The sequence below is a fragment of the Phallusia mammillata genome, chromosome 4 (assembly GCF_965637545.1).
Source record: "Phallusia mammillata chromosome 4, kaPhaMamm4.hap1.1, whole genome shotgun sequence".
NCBI classification, from domain to species: Eukaryota; Metazoa; Chordata; class Ascidiacea; order Phlebobranchia; family Ascidiidae; genus Phallusia; species Phallusia mammillata.
The window spans coordinates 17,913,160-17,934,044 of NC_137255.1; the positions used below are offsets into that span (position 1 = coordinate 17,913,160).

A 20,885-nucleotide genomic window follows, 5' to 3' on the forward strand; every position below is an offset into this window, starting at 1 on the left:
AATAATCCGTTTTCTAAAAAGTGAACCCGACTCGATAATTACAGCAAAACGCAATTAACTAACACCCACTTTGGGCCAAATGCCGAAACTGACGAAATACGCTAACTTTATTACAATTTTTGAAATCTTTTCGGGCCCATCGTTTTCTTTAAATTCGCACCATTGCCTCATCTTTTAGTCTATTTTTACAATCCGTTTTCGAAAAAATGAACCCGACTCGATAATTAGAGCAAAACGCAATTAACTAACACCCACTTTGGGCCAAATGCCAATAGGGACGAAATACGCTAAGTTCGATACAATTTTTGAAATCTTTTCGGGCCCATTATTTTTTTAAATTCGCAGCTTTGCCTCATCTTTTAGTCTATTTTAATAATCCGTTTTCAAAAAAGTGAACCCGACTCGATAATTACAGCAAAATGCAATTAACTAACACCCTCTTTGGACCAAATGCCGAAACTGACGAAATATGCTAAGTTCAATACAATTTTTGAAATCTTTTCGGGCCCATTATTTTTTTTAAATTCGCAACATTGACTCATCTTTTAGTCTATTTTATTATTCCGGTTTCAAAAAAAGTGAACCCGACTCGATAATTACAGCAAAACGCAATTAACTAACACCCTCTTTGGACCAAATGCCGAAAGTGACGAAATACGCTAAGTTCAATACAAATTTGAAATCTTTTCGGGCCCATTATTTTTTTTTAATTCGCAGCTTTGCCTCATCTTTTAGTCTATTTTATTAATCCGTTTTCAAAAAAGTGAACCCGACTCGATAATTACAGCAAAATGCAATTAACTAACACCAACTTTGGGCCAAATGCCAATAGGGACGAAATACGCTAAGTTCGATACAATTTTTGAAATCTTTTCGGGCCCATTATTTTTTTAAATTCGCACCATTGCCTCATCTTTTAGTCTACTTTATTAATCCGTTTTCAAAAAAGTGAACCCGACTCGATAATTACAGCAAAATGCAATTAACTAACACCCTCTTTGGGCCAAATGCCGAAACTGACGAAATATGCTAAGTTCAATACAATTTTTGAAATCTTTTCGGGCCCATTATTTTTTTTAAATTCGCAACATTGACTCATCTTTTAGTCTATTTTATTATTCCGGTTTCAAAAAAAGTGAACCCGACTCGATAATTACAGCAAAACGCAATTAACTAACACCCTCTTTGGACCAAATGCCGAAAGTGACGAAATACGCTAAGTTCAATACAATTTTTGAAATCTTTTCGGGCCCATTATTTTTTTTAAATTCGCAGCTTTGCCTCATCTTTTAGTCTATTTTATTAATCCGTTTTCAAAAAAGTGAACCCGACTCGATAATTACAGCAAAATGCAATTAACTAACACCAACTTTGGGCCAAATGCCAATAGGGACGAAATACGCTAAGTTCGATACAATTTTTGAAATCTTTTCGGGCCCATTATTTTTTTAAATTCGCACCATTGCCTCATCTTTTAGTCTACTTTATTAATCCGTTTTCAAAAAAGTGAACCCGACTCGATAATTACAGCAAAATGCAATTAACTAACACCCTCTTTGGACCAAATGCCGAAACTGACGAAATATGCTAAGTTCAATACAATTTTTGAAATCTTTTCGGGCCCATTATTTTTTTTAAATTCGCAGCTTTGCCTCATCTTTTAGTCTATTTTATTAATCCGTTTTCAAAAAAGTGAACCCGACTCGATAATTACAGCAAAATGCAATTAACTAACACCAACTTTGGGCCAAATGCCAATAGGGACGAAATACGCTAAGTTCGATACAATTTTTGAAATCTTTTCGGGCCCATTATTTTTTTAAATTCGCACCATTGCCTCATCTTTTAGTCTACTTTATTAATCCGTTTTCAAAAAAGTGAACCCGACTCGATAATTACAGCAAAATGCAATTAACTAACACCCTCTTTGGACCAAATGCCGAAACTGACGAAATATGCTAAGTTCAATACAATTTTTGAAATCTTTTCGGGCCCATTATTTTTTTTAAATTCGCAGCTTTGCCTCATCTTTTAGTCTATTTTATTAATCCGTTTTCAAAAAAGTGAACCCGACTCGATAATTACAGCAAAATGCAATTAACTAACACCAACTTTGGGCCAAATGCCAATAGGGACGAAATACGCTAAGTTCGATACAATTTTTGAAATCTTTTCGGGCCCATTATTTTTTTAAATTCGCACCATTGCCTCATCTTTTAGTCTACTTTATTAATCCGTTTTCAAAAAAGTGAACCCGACTCGATAATTACAGCAAAATGCAATTAACTAACACCCTCTTTGGGCCAAATGCCGAAACTGACGAAATACGCTAACTTTATTACAATTTTTGAAATCTTTTCGGGCCCATTATTTTTTTTAAATTCGCAACATTGACTCATCTTTTAGTCTATTTTATTATTCCGGTTTCAAAAAAAGTGAACCCGACTCGATAATTACAGCAAAACGCAATTAACTAACACCCTCTTTGGACCAAATGCCGAAAGTGACGAAATACGCTAAGTTCAATACAATTTTTGAAATCTTTTCGGGCCCATTATTTTTTTTAAATTCGCAGCTTTGCCTCATCTTTTAGTCTATTTTATTAATCCGTTTTCAAAAAAGTGAACCCGACTCGATAATTACAGCAAAATGCAATTAACTAACACCAACTTTGGGCCAAATGCCAATAGGGACGAAATACGCTAAGTTCGATACAATTTTTGAAATCTTTTCGGGCCCATTATTTTTTTAAATTCGCACCATTGCCTCATCTTTTAGTCTACTTTATTAATCCGTTTTCAAAAAAGTGAACCCGACTCGATAATTACAGCAAAATGCAATTAACTAACACCCTCTTTGGGCCAAATGCCGAAACTGACGAAATACGCTAAGTTCAATACAATTTTTGAAATCTTTTCGGGCCCATCGTTTTCTTCAAATTCGCACCATTGCCTCATCTTTTAGTCTATTTTTACAATCCGTTTTCGAAAAAATGAACCCGACTCGATAATTAGAGCAAAACGCAATTAACTAACACCCACTTTGGGCCAAATGCCAATAGGGACGAAATACGCTAAGTTCGATACAATTTTTGAAATCTTTTCGGGCCCATTATTTTTTTAAATTCGCACCATTGCCTCATCTTTTAGTCTACTTTATTAATCCGTTTTCAAAAAAGTGAACCCGACTCGATAATTACAGCAAAATGCAATTAACTAACACCCTCTTTGGGCCAAATGCCGAAACTGACGAAATACGCTAACTTTATTACAATTTTTGAAATCTTTTCGGGCCCATTATTTTCTTCAAATTCGCACCATTGCCTCATCTTTTAGTCTATTTTTACAATCCGTTTTCGAAAAAATGAACCCGACTCGATAATTAGAGCAAAACGCAATTAACTAACACCCACTTTGGGCCAAATGCCAATAGGGACGAAATACGCTAAGTTCGATACAATTTTTGAAATCTTTTCGGGCCCATTATTTTCTTTAAATTCGCAACATTGACTCATCTTTTAGTCAATTTTATTAATCCGGTTTCTAAAAACTGAACTCGACTCGATAATTACAGCAAAATGCAATTAACTAACACCCTCTTTGGACCAAATGCCGAAAGTGACGAAATACGCTAAGTTCAATACAATTTTTGAAATCTTTTCGGGCCCATTATTTTTTTTAAATTCGCAGCTTTGCCTCATCTTTTAGTCTATTTTATTAATCCGTTTTCAAAAAAGTGAACCCGACTCGATAATTACAGCAAAATGCAATTAACTAACACCAACTTTGGGCCAAATGCCAATAGGGACGAAATACGCTAAGTTCGATACAATTTTTGAAATCTTTTCGGGCCCATTATTTTTTTAAATTCGCACCATTGCCTCATCTTTTAGTCTACTTTATTAATCCGTTTTCAAAAAAGTGAACCCGACTCGATAATTACAGCAAAATGCAATTAACTAACACCCTCTTTGGGCCAAATGCCGAAACTGACGAAATACGCCAACTTTATTAAAAATTTTGAAATCTTTTCGGGCCCATTATTTTCTTTAAACTCGCAACATTGACTCATCTTTTAGTCTATTTTATTAATCCGTTTTCAAAAAAGTGAACCCGACTCGATAATTACAGCAAAATGCAATTAACTAACACCAACTTTGGGCCAAATGCCAATAGGGACGAAATACGCTAAGTTCGATACAATTTTTGAAATCTTTTCGGGCCCATTATTTTTTTAAATTCGCACCATTGCCTCATCTTTTAGTCTACTTTATTAATCCGTTTTCAAAAAAGTGAACCCGACTCGATAATTACAGCAAAATGCAATTAACTAACACCCTCTTTGGACCAAATGCCGAAACTGACGAAATATGCTAAGTTCAATACAATTTTTGAAATCTTTTCGGGCCCATTATTTTTTTTAAATTCGCAGCTTTGCCTCATCTTTTAGTCTATTTTATTAATCCGTTTTCAAAAAAGTGAACCCGACTCGATAATTACAGCAAAATGCAATTAACTAACACCAACTTTGGGCCAAATGCCAATAGGGACGAAATACGCTAAGTTCGATACAATTTTTGAAATCTTTTCGGGCCCATTATTTTTTTAAATTCGCACCATTGCCTCATCTTTTAGTCTACTTTATTAATCCGTTTTCAAAAAAGTGAACCCGACTCGATAATTACAGCAAAATGCAATTAACTAACACCCTCTTTGGACCAAATGCCGAAACTGACGAAATATGCTAAGTTCAATACAATTTTTGAAATCTTTTCGGGCCCATTATTTTTTTTAAATTCGCAGCTTTGCCTCATCTTTTAGTCTATTTTATTAATCCGTTTTCAAAAAAGTGAACCCGACTCGATAATTACAGCAAAATGCAATTAACTAACACCAACTTTGGGCCAAATGCCAATAGGGACGAAATACGCTAAGTTCGATACAATTTTTGAAATCTTTTCGGGCCCATTATTTTTTTAAATTCGCACCATTGCCTCATCTTTTAGTCTACTTTATTAATCCGTTTTCAAAAAAGTGAACCCGACTCGATAATTACAGCAAAATGCAATTAACTAACACCCTCTTTGGGCCAAATGCCGAAACTGACGAAATACGCTAACTTTATTACAATTTTTGAAATCTTTTCGGGCCCATTATTTTTTTTAAATTCGCAGCTTTGCCTCATCTTTTAGTCTATTTTATTAATCCGTTTTCAAAAAAGTGAACCCGACTCGATAATTACAGCAAAACGCAATTAACTAACACCCTCTTTGGACCAAATGCCGAAACTGACGAAATACGCCAACTTTATTAAAAATTTTGAAATCTTTTCGGGCCCATTATTTTCTTTAAACTCGCAACATTGACTCATCTTTTAGTCTATTTTATTAATCCGTTTTCAAAAAAGTGAACCCGACTCGATAATTACAGCAAAATGCAATTAACTAACACCAACTTTGGGCCAAATGCCAATAGGGACGAAATATGCTAAGTTCGATACAATTTTTGAAATCTTTTCGGGCCCATTATTTTTTTAAATTCGCAACATTGCCTCATCTTTTAGTCTACTTTATTAATCCGTTTTCAAAAAAGTGAACCCGACTCGATAATTACAGCAAAATGCAATTAACTAACACCCTCTTTGGGCCAAATGCCGAAACTGACGAAATACGCTAAGTTCAATACAATTTTTGAAATTTTTTCGGGCCCATTATTTTTTTTAAATTCGCAGCTTTGCCTCATCTTTTAGTCTATTTTAATAATCTGTTTTCAAAAAAGTGAACCCGACTCGATAATTACAGCAAAATGCAATTAACTAACACCCACTTTGGGCCAAATGCCAATAGGGACGAAATACGCTAACTTTATTACAATTTTTGAAATCTTTTCGGGCCCATTATTTTTTTAAATTCGCAGCTTTGCCTCATCTTTTAGTCTATTTTATTAATCCCAAAGCATGCAAACGAAGACCGCTGTTAAAGAGTACAGAGAACTTTACGACCAAATGGAACCGGAAGAACGTTGGTTAGGTGCGCACACATATCTGCCGTCCCAATCTGTATTGAATAATATTAAAAGTGAAGGAAGTCTAGGTCGCCGAATAAGCAAATTGTGGTACCTAAATACTTTACGCTTAGAAATGGAAAAGGAAAGCCAATACTTTATCAGACACATTTCTGTTCATCCGCCAATGGTCGTAATGTATTCCGATGCGCAGGTAAAAACTTTCAATCAAATTTGTGTTTTTGATATTGCGTACTACGATTCGACAGGAAGCATTTTGCGACGTTTTGAAAATTATTCCGACTTTCAGGTGTACACCTTATTAATTACAAACCCAACACAAGGTGGAACTCCCCTTCCCGTAACAACATGTGTCAGTTGTTTACATGATGCAAATACAATTAGTCATTTGCTGAAAAACTTTTTGTTCGACGTGGCTAAAATTTGTGTTCGTGCTAAAAAACCATCGCTAATTGTAGTTGATGGGTCAATGGCTATGTGGAACGCTGCATTGAAAGCGATATTGCATGAAACGCGATTAGACTTTTACAACCGCTGTTTCAAAATTGTGACCGGGAGATTTGACGAGGTTGACTTGACCAAAACTATCTTTCATAATTGCTACAGTCATGCCATGAAAGCTGCCAAGTGTTTATGCCATAAATACAGCAATAAGCGTAAAATCGTTACAACTTACTTGTTTTGTATTAACGTAATGTTTTCATGCACGACGCTACCTGAACTAGATGAGGTCGTAGAAAGTTTTTACATTTTGACAAACTGTAAAAAAACCTCTGCGTTGGTTGAAAAACATTTTAAACGCCTTCAATTATTTCGGCTACGGGACTACACCGACGATGGCAATGGTAAGAACGGCAGCGACGATAGCACTGATTATTTTTATGCTTGCAAGTCGTCCGACAGATTGCAGGAACGTCATTCACCGTTTTACGTTAGGTACAAAAATAACTTAGATAATTTTAATACTTCGCAGGTGTGCAAGGATCACATGTATACCAATTGCGACGAAAATGTTTATTGCAACCCTCAGTTGTGAGAGAAGGTACTGGAAATTATTTTAAGTAGAATTTGCGCAACCTCGCAGTTAATGCTTGGAGATTTAACTCGGCATGACACAAAAGGCAATCTTTCAAGCGAACAACTTGATGCGTACGAAGCATTTTTCAAAAAGTGTGAAATTTTGCAACAAGCTGGTCACCAAACTATTATGGTAAACAATCAAACTCAAGGTATAATTGAAGAACATTTCGGAGACATGAAAGTTAATTTTATTGATGGCAAGCGTGTAGGGCGAATTGACGACTTCGTGGTAAAATACTTCAACGCCATAAAGGTTTTACAAAAACAGTTCGCCGACTCTGTGCAACACCTTACAACAACTCCTAAAAAAGTCTCGAAAACACAATTGGTTCCGTTTACAACTTCGATGCCTATGGTTGTGTCTAGGTTTAAGAACAGAAAACGCAATGCGACCAGTTTTTACTCGTCACAAGGTTTCGTGAAACAGCTAAAATATCAAAATAAGGCAACTTCGTTACAGGACAGTACCGAAATGACAGACACCCCAGTTATTCCTGCTTTCATATTTTGTCCCAATAATGACGATGTTGTTGCAACGTGTAAACCCGTAGCAGGTCTCGTTTGGAATAAAGTTCCTTTAAACCCAGTAACAATTGCAAATTCGGCTCTTGTTATGCCATGTAATCAAACGTTATCATGGCTGGATTTGTGCTCTATTTGTCCTAAGCCAATTGGTTCTACGTACACAGCTTTGACGCAAAACGCATATAAGTCCCACTCCGATACAACGCTTGGTTGGTTAACAGACAAGGCTGTTGATCATTATATTGCACGAGTTGTTCGTCTTTGTAACTATTTTCGTGCTGATCAATATGGATACATCTCCACGTTATTGGCATCAGAAATTTTAAACGGCAAGAAATTTAAGAATATTCATAGGGCATTCAAAGAAATTGTTCGCAACGTTTTGACGTTTTTGCAAAAGAAGTGTTGTACTTCAGTAAACCCTGATAGAACTCTATCCTTACAATGTTTTTCGCAAACGTATCCTTACAAGTTAGTTTCTGTGGTAGTTCATATGGGATCTAACGTTGCATCTGGTCATTACGAGTGCTATAGATTTGATGAACCAGGATTAACCCTCTTCAATGATAAAATGGTAAAACGGACATTATTTGAATGCGAAAAAGAAAACATTCTGACTGGAAGTTGCCTGTTTTTTTAAAAACGAATCGGCGGAGATGTTGACGCAATTGCCAAAACTCTAACTCCAACGACGTCAGTTAAAGTAATAGTTAGACGGCGACGTCACTGCAACTTGTCATCTGTTACAACGAAAGACATTGTTGTCAGCAAAGACATAGATCTACAGCAATCAGTTGACGACAATTTAATTCTGATTTCGGACTTTGAAAACCTACACTCAGAAACAAAAGAAACGTACAAGTATATTGCTCACAGTCTGCATACAATTCTTTCCAAAACGTTTAATGAAGCCAAATGCTTACCCGAGTGTTATCGTATGTGTTTGTTTCATGAAAAGCGCAGAAGTGAACTGATTCGCATAAATCAAGAATTTAGGTTTTGTAAGGGTTTAAATAAAGAATGCCTTGAGAATGTTGTGCGCTTTGTTGATCACAAATTCTGTCGTTCTCGCGTGCGGCAGCGTATTATTGGACAACAAATATTTAGAGAATCTTATGTGGGAAAAGAACTGAAATCTGAATATTCGCCATCAGGAAGTTCGATTTCTTCCGCGCTTGAAAATACTCCTTCTGATGTCAACTTGTTTTTAACCCACGTACTAAATTTGGAAGCTTATATACATGAAGGTGAAGAATATGTCGTACGTAGAAATGGGTATGTCGACAAAAACTTTTCAATGATATTAAAAACGAATACAAATGTTGATCTTCGTATTAAATGATTCCATCAAAAAATTGCATGAAAAAAAATCGCATTGCATGAAAAAACTGCATTTCCATGTTACAATGTTGCGCTATGTGCATGCACTGCATGAAAGCTAGCAGTTTTATTTTCTTTGTTTGGACAAATAATTGGTCAGGAAATTGTAACCATAGCCCAAAAAACAACAGTACATTGTAATGGTTAAACTACTAAATTTGTCCAAACAAAGATTTTATCTGCAAAAAATCAAACCACTACTGCTGTCGGAACCTTGACGTTGGTGTAGTGGCTTTCAACCAATACCGGCAAAATAAAAATTGTAGGCGAACAGGGTTAAAATAATAGGCCCTAAAAGATTTCAAAAATTGTATTGAACTTAGCGTATTTCGTCAGTTTCGGCATTTGGCCCAAAGAGGGTGTTAGTTAATTGCATTTTGCTGTAATTATCGAGTCGGGTTCACTTTTTTGAAACCGGATTAATAAAATAGACTAAAAGATGAGGCAATGTTGCGAATTTAAAAAAAATAATGGGCCCGAAAATATTTCAAAAATTGTATTGAACTTAGCGTATTTCGTCCCTATTGGCATTTAGCCCAAAGTGAGTGTTAGTTAATTGCATTTTGCTGTAATTATCGAGTCGGGTTCACTTTTTTGAAAACGGATTAATAAAATAGACTAAAAGATGAGGCAAAGCTGCGAATTTAAAAAAAATAATGGGCCCGAAAAGATTTCAAAAATTGTATTGAACTTAGCGTATTTCGTCACTTTCGGCATTTGGCCCAAAGTGGGTGTTAGTTAATTGCATTTTGCTGTAATTATCGAGTCGGGTTCACTTTTTTGAAAACAGATTATTAAAATAGACTAAAAGATGAGGCAATGTTGCGAATTTGAAAAAAATAATGGGCCCGAAAAGATTTCAAAAATTGTAATAAAGTTAGCGTATTTCGTCAGTTTCGGCATTTGGCCCAAAGAGGGTGTTAGTTAATTGCATTTTGCTGTAATTATCGAGTCGGGTTCACTTTTTTGAAAACGGATTAATAAAATAGACTAAAAGATGAGGCAATGTTGCGAATTTAAAAAAATAATGGGCCCGAAAAGATTTCAAAAATTGCATTGAACTTAGCGTATTTCGTCACTTTCGGCATTTGGCCCAAAGTGGGTGTTAGTTAATTGCATTTTGCTGTAATTATCGAGTCGGGTTCACTTTTTTGAAAACGGATTATTAAAATAGACTAAAAGATGAGGCAAAGCTGCGAATTTAAAAAAAATAATGGGCCCGAAAATATTTCAAAAATTGTAATAAAGTTAGCGTATTTCGTCAGTTTCGGCATTTGGCCCAAAGTGGGTGTTAGTTAATTGCATTTTGCTGTAATTATCGAGTCGGGTTCACTTTTTTGAAAACGGATTATTAAAATAAACTAAAAGATGAGACAATGGTGCGAATTTAAAGAAAATAATGGGCCTGAAAAGATTTCAAAAATTGTAATAAAGTTAGCGTATTTTGTCAGTTTCGGCATTTGGCCCAAAGAGGGTGTTAGTTAATTGCATTTTGCTGTAATTATCGAGTCGGGTTCAGTTTTTTGAAACCGGATTAATAAAATAGACTAAAAGAAGAGGCAATGTTGCGAATTTAAAAAAAATAATGGGCCCGAAATGATTTCAAAAATTGTATTGAACTTAGCGTATTTCGTCAGTTTCGGCATTTGGCCCAAAGTGGGTGTTAGTTAATTGCATTTTGCTGTAATTATCGAGTCGGGTTCACTTTTTTGAAAACGGATTATTAAAATAAACTAAAAGATGAGACAATGGTGCGAATTTAAAGAAAATAATGGGCCCGAAAAGATTTCAAAAATTGTAATAAAGTTAGCGTATTTTGTCAGTTTCGGCATTTGGCCCAAAGAGGGTGTTAGTTAATTGCATTTTGCTGTAATTATCGAGTCGGGTTCACTTTTTTGAAAACGGATTATTAAAATAGACTAAAAGATGAGGCAAAGCTGCGAATTTAAAAAAAATAATGGGCCCGAAAAGATTTCAAAAATTGTATTAAAGTTAGCGTATTTCGTCAGTTTCGGCATTTGGCCCAAAGAGGGTGTTAGTTAATTGCATTTTGCTGTAATTATCGAGTCGGGTTCACTTTTTTGAAAACGGATTAATAAAATAGACTAAAAGATAAGGCAATGTTGCAAATTTAAAAAAAATAATGGGCCCGAAAAGATTTCAAAAATTGTATTGAACTTAGCGTATTTCGTCCCTATTGGCATTTGGCCCAAAGTGGGTGTTAGTTAATTGCATTTTGCTGTAATTATCGAGTCGGGTTCACTTTTTTGAAACCGGATTAATAAAATAGACTAAAAGATGAGGCAAAGCTGCGAATTTAAAAAAAATAATGGGCCCGAAAAGATTTCAAAAATTGTAATAAAGTTAGCGTATTTCGTCAGTTTCGGCATTTGGCCCAAAGAGGGTGTTAGTTAATTGCATTTTGCTGTAATTATCGAGTCGGGTTCACTTTTTTGAAAACGGATTATTAAAATAGACTAAAAGATGAGACAATGTTGCGAATTTAAAGAAAATAATGGGCCTGAAAAGATTTCAAAAATTGTAATAAAGTTAGCGTATTTTGTCAGTTTCGGCATTTGGCCCAAAGAGGGTGTTAGTTAATTGCATTTTGCTGTAATTATCGAGTCGGGTTCAGTTTTTTGAAACCGGATTAATAAAATAGACTAAAAGAAGAGGCAATGTTGCGAATTTAAAAAAAATAATGGGCCCGAAAAGATTTCAAAAATTGTATTGAACTTAGCGTATTTCGTCAGTTTCGGCATTTGGCCCAAAGAGGGTGTTAGTTAATTGCATTTTGCTGTAATTATCGAGTCGGGTTCACTTTTTTGAAACCGGATTAATAAAATAGACTAAAAGATGAGGCAATGTTGCGAATTTAAAAAAAATAATGGGCCCGAAAATATTTCAAAAATTGTATTGAACTTAGCGTATTTCGTCCCTATTGGCATTTAGCCCAAAGTGAGTGTTAGTTAATTGCATTTTGCTGTAATTATCGAGTCGGGTTCACTTTTTTGAAAACGGATTAATAAAATAGACTAAAAGATGAGGCAAAGCTGCGAATTTAAAAAAAATAATGGGCCCGAAAAGATTTCAAAAATTGTATTGAACTTAGCGTATTTCGTCACTTTCGGCATTTGGCCCAAAGTGGGTGTTAGTTAATTGCATTTTGCTGTAATTATCGAGTCGGGTTCACTTTTTTGAAAACAGATTATTAAAATAGACTAAAAGATGAGGCAATGTGGCGAATTTAAAGGAAATAATGGGCCCGAAAAGATTTCAAAAATTGTAATAAAGTTAGCGTATTTCGTCAGTTTCGGCATTTGGCCCAAAGTGGGTGTTAGTTAATTGCATTTTGCTGTAATTATCGAGTCGGGTTCACTTTTTTGAAAACGGATTATTAAAATAGACTAAAAGATGAGGCAAAGCTGCGAATTTAAAAAAAAATAATGGGCCCGAAAAGATTTCAAAAATTGTATTGAACTTAGCGTATTTCGTCACTTTCGGCATTTGGCCCAAAGTGGGTGTTAGTTAATTGCATTTTGCTGTAATTATCGAGTCGGGTTCACTTTTTTGAAAACGGATTATTAAAATAGACTAAAAGATGAGACAATGGTGCGAATTTAAAGAAAATAATGGGCCCGAAAAGATTTCAAAAATTGTAATAAAGTTAGCGTATTTTGTCAGTTTCGGCATTTGGCCCAAAGAGGGTGTTAGTTAATTGCATTTTGCTGTAATTATCGAGTCGGGTTCACTTTTTTGAAAACGGATTATTAAAATAGACTAAAAGATGAGGCAAAGCTGCGAATTTAAAAAAAATAATGGGCCCGAAAAGATTTCAAAAATTGTATTAAAGTTGGCGTATTTCGTCAGTTTCGGCATTTGGCCCAAAGAGGGTGTTAGTTAATTGCATTTTGCTGTAATTATCGAGTCGGGTTCACTTTTTTGAAAACGGATTAATAAAATAGACTAAAAGATAAGGCAATGTTGCAAATTTAAAAAAAATAATGGGCCCGAAAAGATTTCAAAAATTGTATTGAACTTAGCGTATTTCGTCCCTATTGGCATTTGGCCCAAAGTGGGTGTTAGTTAATTGCATTTTGCTGTAATTATCGAGTCGGGTTCACTTTTTTGAAACCGGATTAATAAAATAGACTAAAAGATGAGGCAAAGCTGCGAATTTAAAAAAAATAATGGGCCCGAAAAGATTTCAAAAATTGTATTGAACTTAGCGTATTTCGTCACTTTCGGCATTTGGCCCAAAGTGGGTGTTAGTTAATTGCATTTTGCTGTAATTATCGAGTCGGGTTCACTTTTTTGAAAACAGATTATTAAAATAGACTAAAAGATGAGGCAATGTGGCGAATTTAAAGGAAATAATGGGCCCGAAAAGATTTCAAAAATTGTAATAAAGTTAGCGTATTTCGTCAGTTTCGGCATTTGGCCCAAAGTGGGTGTTAGTTAATTGCATTTTGCTGTAATTATCGAGTCGGGTTCACTTTTTTGAAAACGGATTATTAAAATAAACTAAAAGATGAGACAATGGTGCGAATTTAAAGAAAATAATGGGCCCGAAAAGATTTCAAAAATTGTAATAAAGTTAGCGTATTTTGTCAGTTTCGGCATTTGGCCCAAAGAGGGTGTTAGTTAATTGCATTTTGCTGTAATTATCGAGTCGGGTTCACTTTTTTGAAAACGGATTATTAAAATAGACTAAAAGATGAGGCAAAGCTGCGAATTTAAAAAAAATAATGGGCCCGAAAAGATTTCAAAAATTGTATTAAAGTTAGCGTATTTCGTCAGTTTCGGCATTTGGCCCAAAGAGGGTGTTAGTTAATTGCATTTTGCTGTAATTATCGAGTCGGGTTCACTTTTTTGAAAACGGATTAATAAAATAGACTAAAAGATAAGGCAATGTTGCAAATTTAAAAAAAATAATGGGCCCGAAAAGATTTCAAAAATTGTATTGAACTTAGCGTATTTCGTCCCTATTGGCATTTGGCCCAAAGTGGGTGTTAGTTAATTGCATTTTGCTGTAATTATCGAGTCGGGTTCACTTTTTTGAAACCGGATTAATAAAATAGACTAAAAGATGAGGCAAAGCTGCGAATTTAAAAAAAATAATGGGCCCGAAAAGATTTCAAAAATTGTAATAAAGTTAGCGTATTTCGTCAGTTTCGGCATTTGGCCCAAAGAGGGTGTTAGTTAATTGCATTTTGCTGTAATTATCGAGTCGGGTTCACTTTTTTGAAAACGGATTAATAAAATAGACTAAAAGATGAGGCAATGTTGCGAATTTAAAAAAATAATGGGCCCGAAAAGATTTCAAAAATTGCATTGAACTTAGCGTATTTCGTCACTTTCGGCATTTGGCCCAAAGTGGGTGTTAGTTAATTGCATTTTGCTGTAATTATCGAGTCGGGTTCACTTTTTTGAAAACGGATTATTAAAATAGACTAAAAGATGAGGCAAAGCTGCGAATTTAAAAAAAATAATGGGCCCGAAAATATTTCAAAAATTGTAATAAAGTTAGCGTATTTCGTCAGTTTCGGCATTTGGCCCAAAGTGGGTGTTAGTTAATTGCATTTTGCTGTAATTATCGAGTCGGGTTCACTTTTTTGAAAACGGATTATTAAAATAGACTAAAAGATGAGACAATGTTGCGAATTTAAAGAAAATAATGGGCCTGAAAAGATTTCAAAAATTGTAATAAAGTTAGCGTATTTTGTCAGTTTCGGCATTTGGCCCAAAGAGGGTGTTAGTTAATTGCATTTTGCTGTAATTATCGAGTCGGGTTCAGTTTTTTGAAACCGGATTAATAAAATAGACTAAAAGAAGAGGCAATGTTGCGAATTTAAAAAAAATAATGGGCCCGAAAAGATTTCAAAAATTGTATTGAACTTAGCGTATTTCGTCAGTTTCGGCATTTGGCCCAAAGTGGGTGTTAGTTAATTGCATTTTGCTGTAATTATCGAGTCGGGTTCACTTTTTTGAAAACGGATTATTAAAATAAACTAAAAGAAGAGGCAATGTTGCGAATTTAAAGAAAATAATGGGCCCGAAAAGATTTCAAAAATTGTAATAAAGTTAGCGTATTTTGTCAGTTTCGGCATTTGGCCCAAAGAGGGTGTTAGTTAATTGCATTTTGCTGTAATTATCGAGTCGGGTTCACTTTTTTGAAAACGGATTAATAAAATAGACTAAAAGATGAGGCAAAGCTGCGAATTTAAAAAAAATAATGGGCCCGAAAAGATTTCAAAAATTTTATTGAACTTAGCGTATTTCGTCACTTTCGGCATTTGGCCCAAAGTGGGTGTTAGTTAATTGCATTTTGCTGTAATTATCGAGTCGGGTTCACTTTTTTGAAAACAGATTATTAAAATAGACTAAAAGATGAGGCAATGTGGCGAATTTAAAGGAAATAATGGGCCCGAAAAGATTTCAAAAATTGTAATAAATTTAGCGTATTTCGTCAGTTTCGGCATTTGGCCCAAAGTGGGTGTTAGTTAATTGCATTTTGCTGTAATTATCGAGTCGGGTTCACTTTTTTGAAAACGGATTATTAAAATAGACTAAAAGATGAGGCAAAGCTGCGAATTTAAAAAAAAATAATGGGCCCGAAAAGATTTCAAAAATTGTATTGAACTTAGCGTATTTCGTCACTTTCGGCATTTGGCCCAAAGTGGGTGTTAGTTAATTGCATTTTGCTGTAATTATCGAGTCGGGTTCACTTTTTTGAAAACGGATTATTAAAATAGACTAAAAGATGAGACAATGGTGCGAATTTAAAGAAAATAATGGGCCCGAAAAGATTTCAAAAATTGTAATAAAGTTAGCGTATTTTGTCAGTTTCGGCATTTGGCCCAAAGAGGGTGTTAGTTAATTGCATTTTGCTGTAATTATCGAGTCGGGTTCACTTTTTTGAAAACGGATTATTAAAATAGACTAAAAGATGAGGCAAAGCTGCGAATTTAAAAAAAATAATGGGCCCGAAAAGATTTCAAAAATTGTATTAAAGTTGGCGTATTTCGTCAGTTTCGGCATTTGGCCCAAAGAGGGTGTTAGTTAATTGCATTTTGCTGTAATTATCGAGTCGGGTTCACTTTTTTGAAAACGGATTAATAAAATAGACTAAAAGATAAGGCAATGTTGCAAATTTAAAAAAAATAATGGGCCCGAAAAGATTTCAAAAATTGTATTGAACTTAGCGTATTTCGTCCCTATTGGCATTTGGCCCAAAGTGGGTGTTAGTTAATTGCATTTTGCTGTAATTATCGAGTCGGGTTCACTTTTTTGAAACCGGATTAATAAAATAGACTAAAAGATGAGGCAAAGCTGCGAATTTAAAAAAAATAATGGGCCCGAAAAGATTTCAAAAATTGTATTGAACTTAGCGTATTTCGTCACTTTCGGCATTTGGCCCAAAGTGGGTGTTAGTTAATTGCATTTTGCTGTAATTATCGAGTCGGGTTCACTTTTTTGAAAACAGATTATTAAAATAGACTAAAAGATGAGGCAATGTGGCGAATTTAAAGGAAATAATGGGCCCGAAAAGATTTCAAAAATTGTAATAAAGTTAGCGTATTTCGTCAGTTTCGGCATTTGGCCCAAAGTGGGTGTTAGTTAATTGCATTTTGCTGTAATTATCGAGTCGGGTTCACTTTTTTGAAACCGGATTAATAAAATAGACTAAAAGATAAGGCAATGTTGCGAATTTAAAAAAAATAATGGGCCCGAAAAGATTTCAAAAATTGTATTGAACTTAGCATATTTCGTCAGTTTCGGCATTTGGCCCAAAGTGGGTGTTAGTTAATTGCATTTTGCTGTAATTATCGAGTCGGGTTCACTTTTTTGAAAACGGATTATTAAAATAGACTAAAAGATGAGGCAAAGCTGCGAATTTAAAAAAAATAATGGGCCCGAAAATATTTCAAAAATTGTAATAAAGTTAGCGTATTTCGTCAGTTTCGGCATTTGGCCCAAAGTGGGTGTTAGTTAATTGCATTTTGCTCTAATTATCGAGTCGGGTTCACTTTTTTGAAAACGGATTATTAAAATAGACTAAAAGATGAGGCAAAGCTGCGAATTTAAAAAAAATAATGGGCCCAAAAAGATTTCAAAAATTGTAATAAAGTTAGCGTATTTTGTCAGTTTCGGCATTTGGCCCAAAGAGGGTGTTAGTTAATTGCATTTTGCTGTAATTATCGAGTCGGGTTCACTTTTTTGAAAACGGATTAATAAAATAGACTAAAAGATGAGTCAATGGTGCGAATTTGAAGAAAATAATGGGCCCGAAAATATTTCAAAATTTTTAATAAAGTTAGCGTATTTCGTCAGTTTCGGCATTTGGCCCAAAGTGGGTGTTAGTTAATTGCGTTTTGCTGTAATTATCGAGTCGGGTTCACTTTTTCGAAAACGGATTATTAAAATAGACTAAAAGATAAGGCAATGTTGCGATTTAAAAAAAAAATAATGGGCCCGAAAAGATTTCAAAAATCGTATTAAATTTAGCGTATTTTGTCAATATTTTGATTTGGCCAAAACGTTCGTTGCGCAACCATCCTTGACGTTCTCTCGTATCGCATTCCTTTTTTCGATTTTATTCTGGCAGAATGACAATGGTGTTTTATCCGTAATGGCAGTGGAGCATTAAATTTGTTTTTTATTGGCAAATATTATTTTTGCTGTGATAATAATCGCAGGTAAATTGGGTTTTATATCAAAATGGCAGTTAATTGTAAAACAGCAAGACAAAAACAAATGCATTCTAAGCTGTAAAATGAATATGTTAAACACTAAAATGGGCCAAGAATCAAGATTGAAGTACCTGATTGGCATCAAGGTTCTGGCAATGAAGCAATGCAAAGAGACCTTTCAGTGAGAAGAATTTCAAGTTCTTACCTTTATATGAAGCAAAGTGAGGACCAGCACACTGTCATATGAGGGCTTGTAGATTGGATTTGAATTGAAATGATTCACAGTAAGTGGCTGCCTTGTTACTGCCTTTCTAAACTCAACTCTTTCTGTATTTCTGGCTGATGTTATTTTGAATTTTAGCACAGTTAAAACCCCCAATATTGAATATTAACTCCGTTTTATAACACTTAGACTGCTTATTGGTGACTAAACTCAAGCCTCTTTTGTTTAACCCTGAATTGTCAAGTCAAATGAGCATACACTTTATCTTTATTTTTTTATTGCAGTTCACCATCCGGAAAAAATGCTTAAAGCTTGAAAAAATCAACAGAAACATTCCATATCAAAAAAATTGAAGAAACTCTTTCATTGCGGAAGAATTTTGTCGACAAAAACAGCTCTCTCTTAAAGTGTCAGCAAAATCATTGATGTATATATATGACCTGTTACTTGCCTCACAGGAGAAAATTGTGTGTCGAGATATGCACCACATACTTTAGTTTTACATGAATCAAATCGGAATATGTGTTATTTCTTTTCCACTGTTCTACCTGCCTGCAAGTTTATTTATTAGTTCTTATACCCAAATTAAGAATTTGTATTCAAACTTTTGTAGGCGTTGATATTATTTTACCTCCATGGTGATTATGGTCTTATGTAAATTCTGAGAATGTTTTGCACTCTGATGTAGAATCGGACAGTAAAAGTGATTCATCAGACATAAATTGAGAACCTCTAGTTTTGACCAGTAGTCTGCATGATAGCATGTTGTAACAATTGGGTGGTTCAACCTCATTTTTCACATGATATCCGGTTTAATTTTCTTGATAATTTAGCAAATCATTACATTATCAGCTGTGCAATATTGTTTCACCTTTTTGTTTTATTTTAGTCTGTTTACTTAAAGATCCTTGTTTAGTATGTACTATATGTACTTGTAAATGCAGGTTTTTAACTGACCAATCAACCAATTGCTGTGAATGTAATTATTTATTATCTTCCCATTTATTTCTGCTTTCATATAACTATGGGACTCAACTTGACAATGTTGAAGTGTGGAAATTGGGTTCATAAGGTGCTTTTTCCATCAATAAAGTGTTGTCCTCACTGTGCATTTGGTGTTTCATCATTTTCATTAGTACAGGCTTTAACGTGTTTGAGACCACTAACGGCTTGAGGTATATGCAAACGGTTTTTACACGCCAACTCTAAACAACATTCAGTAAACGCTTGCAAAATATCGTTTAAATCTGATCATAACGTCGTAAATGAGAGGCGTGCATCATAAGCGAATACATGACATAACCGCTTTAAAAATGATTTTTGAGCTGTCGAATTATGTAGCCTATAAAAGCTCCAGATGACAAACGGTTTAAGGTAAACGCAAACGGCTTTTACACGTCAACTCTAAAATACATCCAGTAAAGGCATACAAAATATCGTTTAAATCTGATCATAACCTCGTAAATGAGAGGCGTGCATCATAAGCGAATGCAGGGCATGACCGCTTTAATAATGATTTTGCGCTGTCGAATTATGTAGCCTATAAAAGCTCCAGATTTTAAACGGTTAAAGATAAACACAAACGGTTTTCACAGATCAACTCTAAAATACATCCAGTAAAGGCATACAAAATATCGTTTGAATCTGATCATAACCTCGTAAATGAGAGGCGTGCATCATAAGCGAACGCAGGGCATGACCGCTGTAAAATGATTTTTGCGCGGTCTACCCATAGCATGTACAGCAGTGGTTCTGAAACTTTTCCAGGTCGCGTACCACCTAACAATTTTTTGTATCGCTGCGTACCACCTAATGTCCTAAAAATCCTGTTTTAAAGGATATACCGCGAAATAAGCCCATTTTCTTAACCTGGCAAGCATATTTAGAAATTTCAAAAGAATGTCCACGAGTTTCGCCCAAACCAGGGCTGATCAGTTGAGTTTCAATTTTAGATTGGACTTAAATTAGGTATCGCAGAAAGTTACTTGCGTACCACCTGAAAAGTTCCGGCGTACCACTAGTGGTACGCGTACCACAGTTTGAGAACCACTGATGTACAGGCTCCAGATTTTAAACGGTTTAAAGTTATTATCACATTTTAACGATGTTTTGTATGCGTTTACTAGCTGTATTTTGGAGTTGACCTGTGAAAACCGTTTGTGTTTATCTTAAACCGTTTAACATCTGGAGCTTGTATACCATTGATTGACTGCGCAAAAATCATATTTAAAGCGGTCACGCCCTGCATTCGCTTATGATGCACGCCTCTCATTTACGAGGTTATGATCAGATTTAAACGATATTTTGTATGCCTTTACTGGATGTATTTTAGAGTTGACCTGTGAAAACCGTTTGTGTTTATCTTTAACCGTTTATAATCTGGAGCTTTTATAGGCTACATAATTCGACAGCGCAAAAATCATATTTAAAGCGGTCACGCCCTGCATTCGCTTATGATGCACGCCTCTCATTTACGAGGTTATGATCAGATTTAAACGATATTTTGTATGCCTGTACTGGATGTATTTTAGAGTTGACCTGTGAAAACCGTTTGTGTTTATCTTTAACCGTTTAACATCTGGAGCTTGTATACCATTGGTTGACTGCGCAAAAATCATATTTAAAGCGGTCATGCCCTGCATTCGCTTATGATGCACGCCTCTCATTTACGAGGTTATGATCAGATTTAAACGACATTTTGTATGCCTTTACTGGATGTATTTTAGAGTTGACCTGTGAAAACCGTTTGTGTTTATCTTAAACCGTTTGTCATCTGGAGCTTTTATAGGCTACATAATTCGACAGCTCAAAAATCATTTTTAAAGCGGTCATGCCCTGCGTTCGCTTATGATGCACGTCTCTCATTTACGAGGTTATGATCAGATTTAAACGATATTTTGCAAGCGTTTACTGAATGTTGTTTAGAGTTGGCGTGTGAAAACCGTTTACATATACCTCAAG

At 35.0% G+C, this 20,885-nt stretch overlaps 1 protein-coding gene and 1 long non-coding RNA gene across 3 annotated transcripts in view; one reads left to right on the forward strand and one right to left on the reverse strand.

The window, feature by feature from the left end:
* Positions 1-20,885, reverse strand: part of LOC145224510 (transmembrane protein 53-like) — a 33,982-nt gene that overhangs the window by 8,849 nt on the left and 4,248 nt on the right. The gene's annotated exons all lie outside the window — the stretch shown is intronic.
* LOC145224518 (uncharacterized) lies at positions 17,635-19,033 on the forward strand. The gene is made up of 2 exons (XR_013859677.1): positions 17,635-17,985; positions 18,209-19,033. It is a non-coding gene; the product is annotated as an uncharacterized LOC145224518 (long non-coding RNA).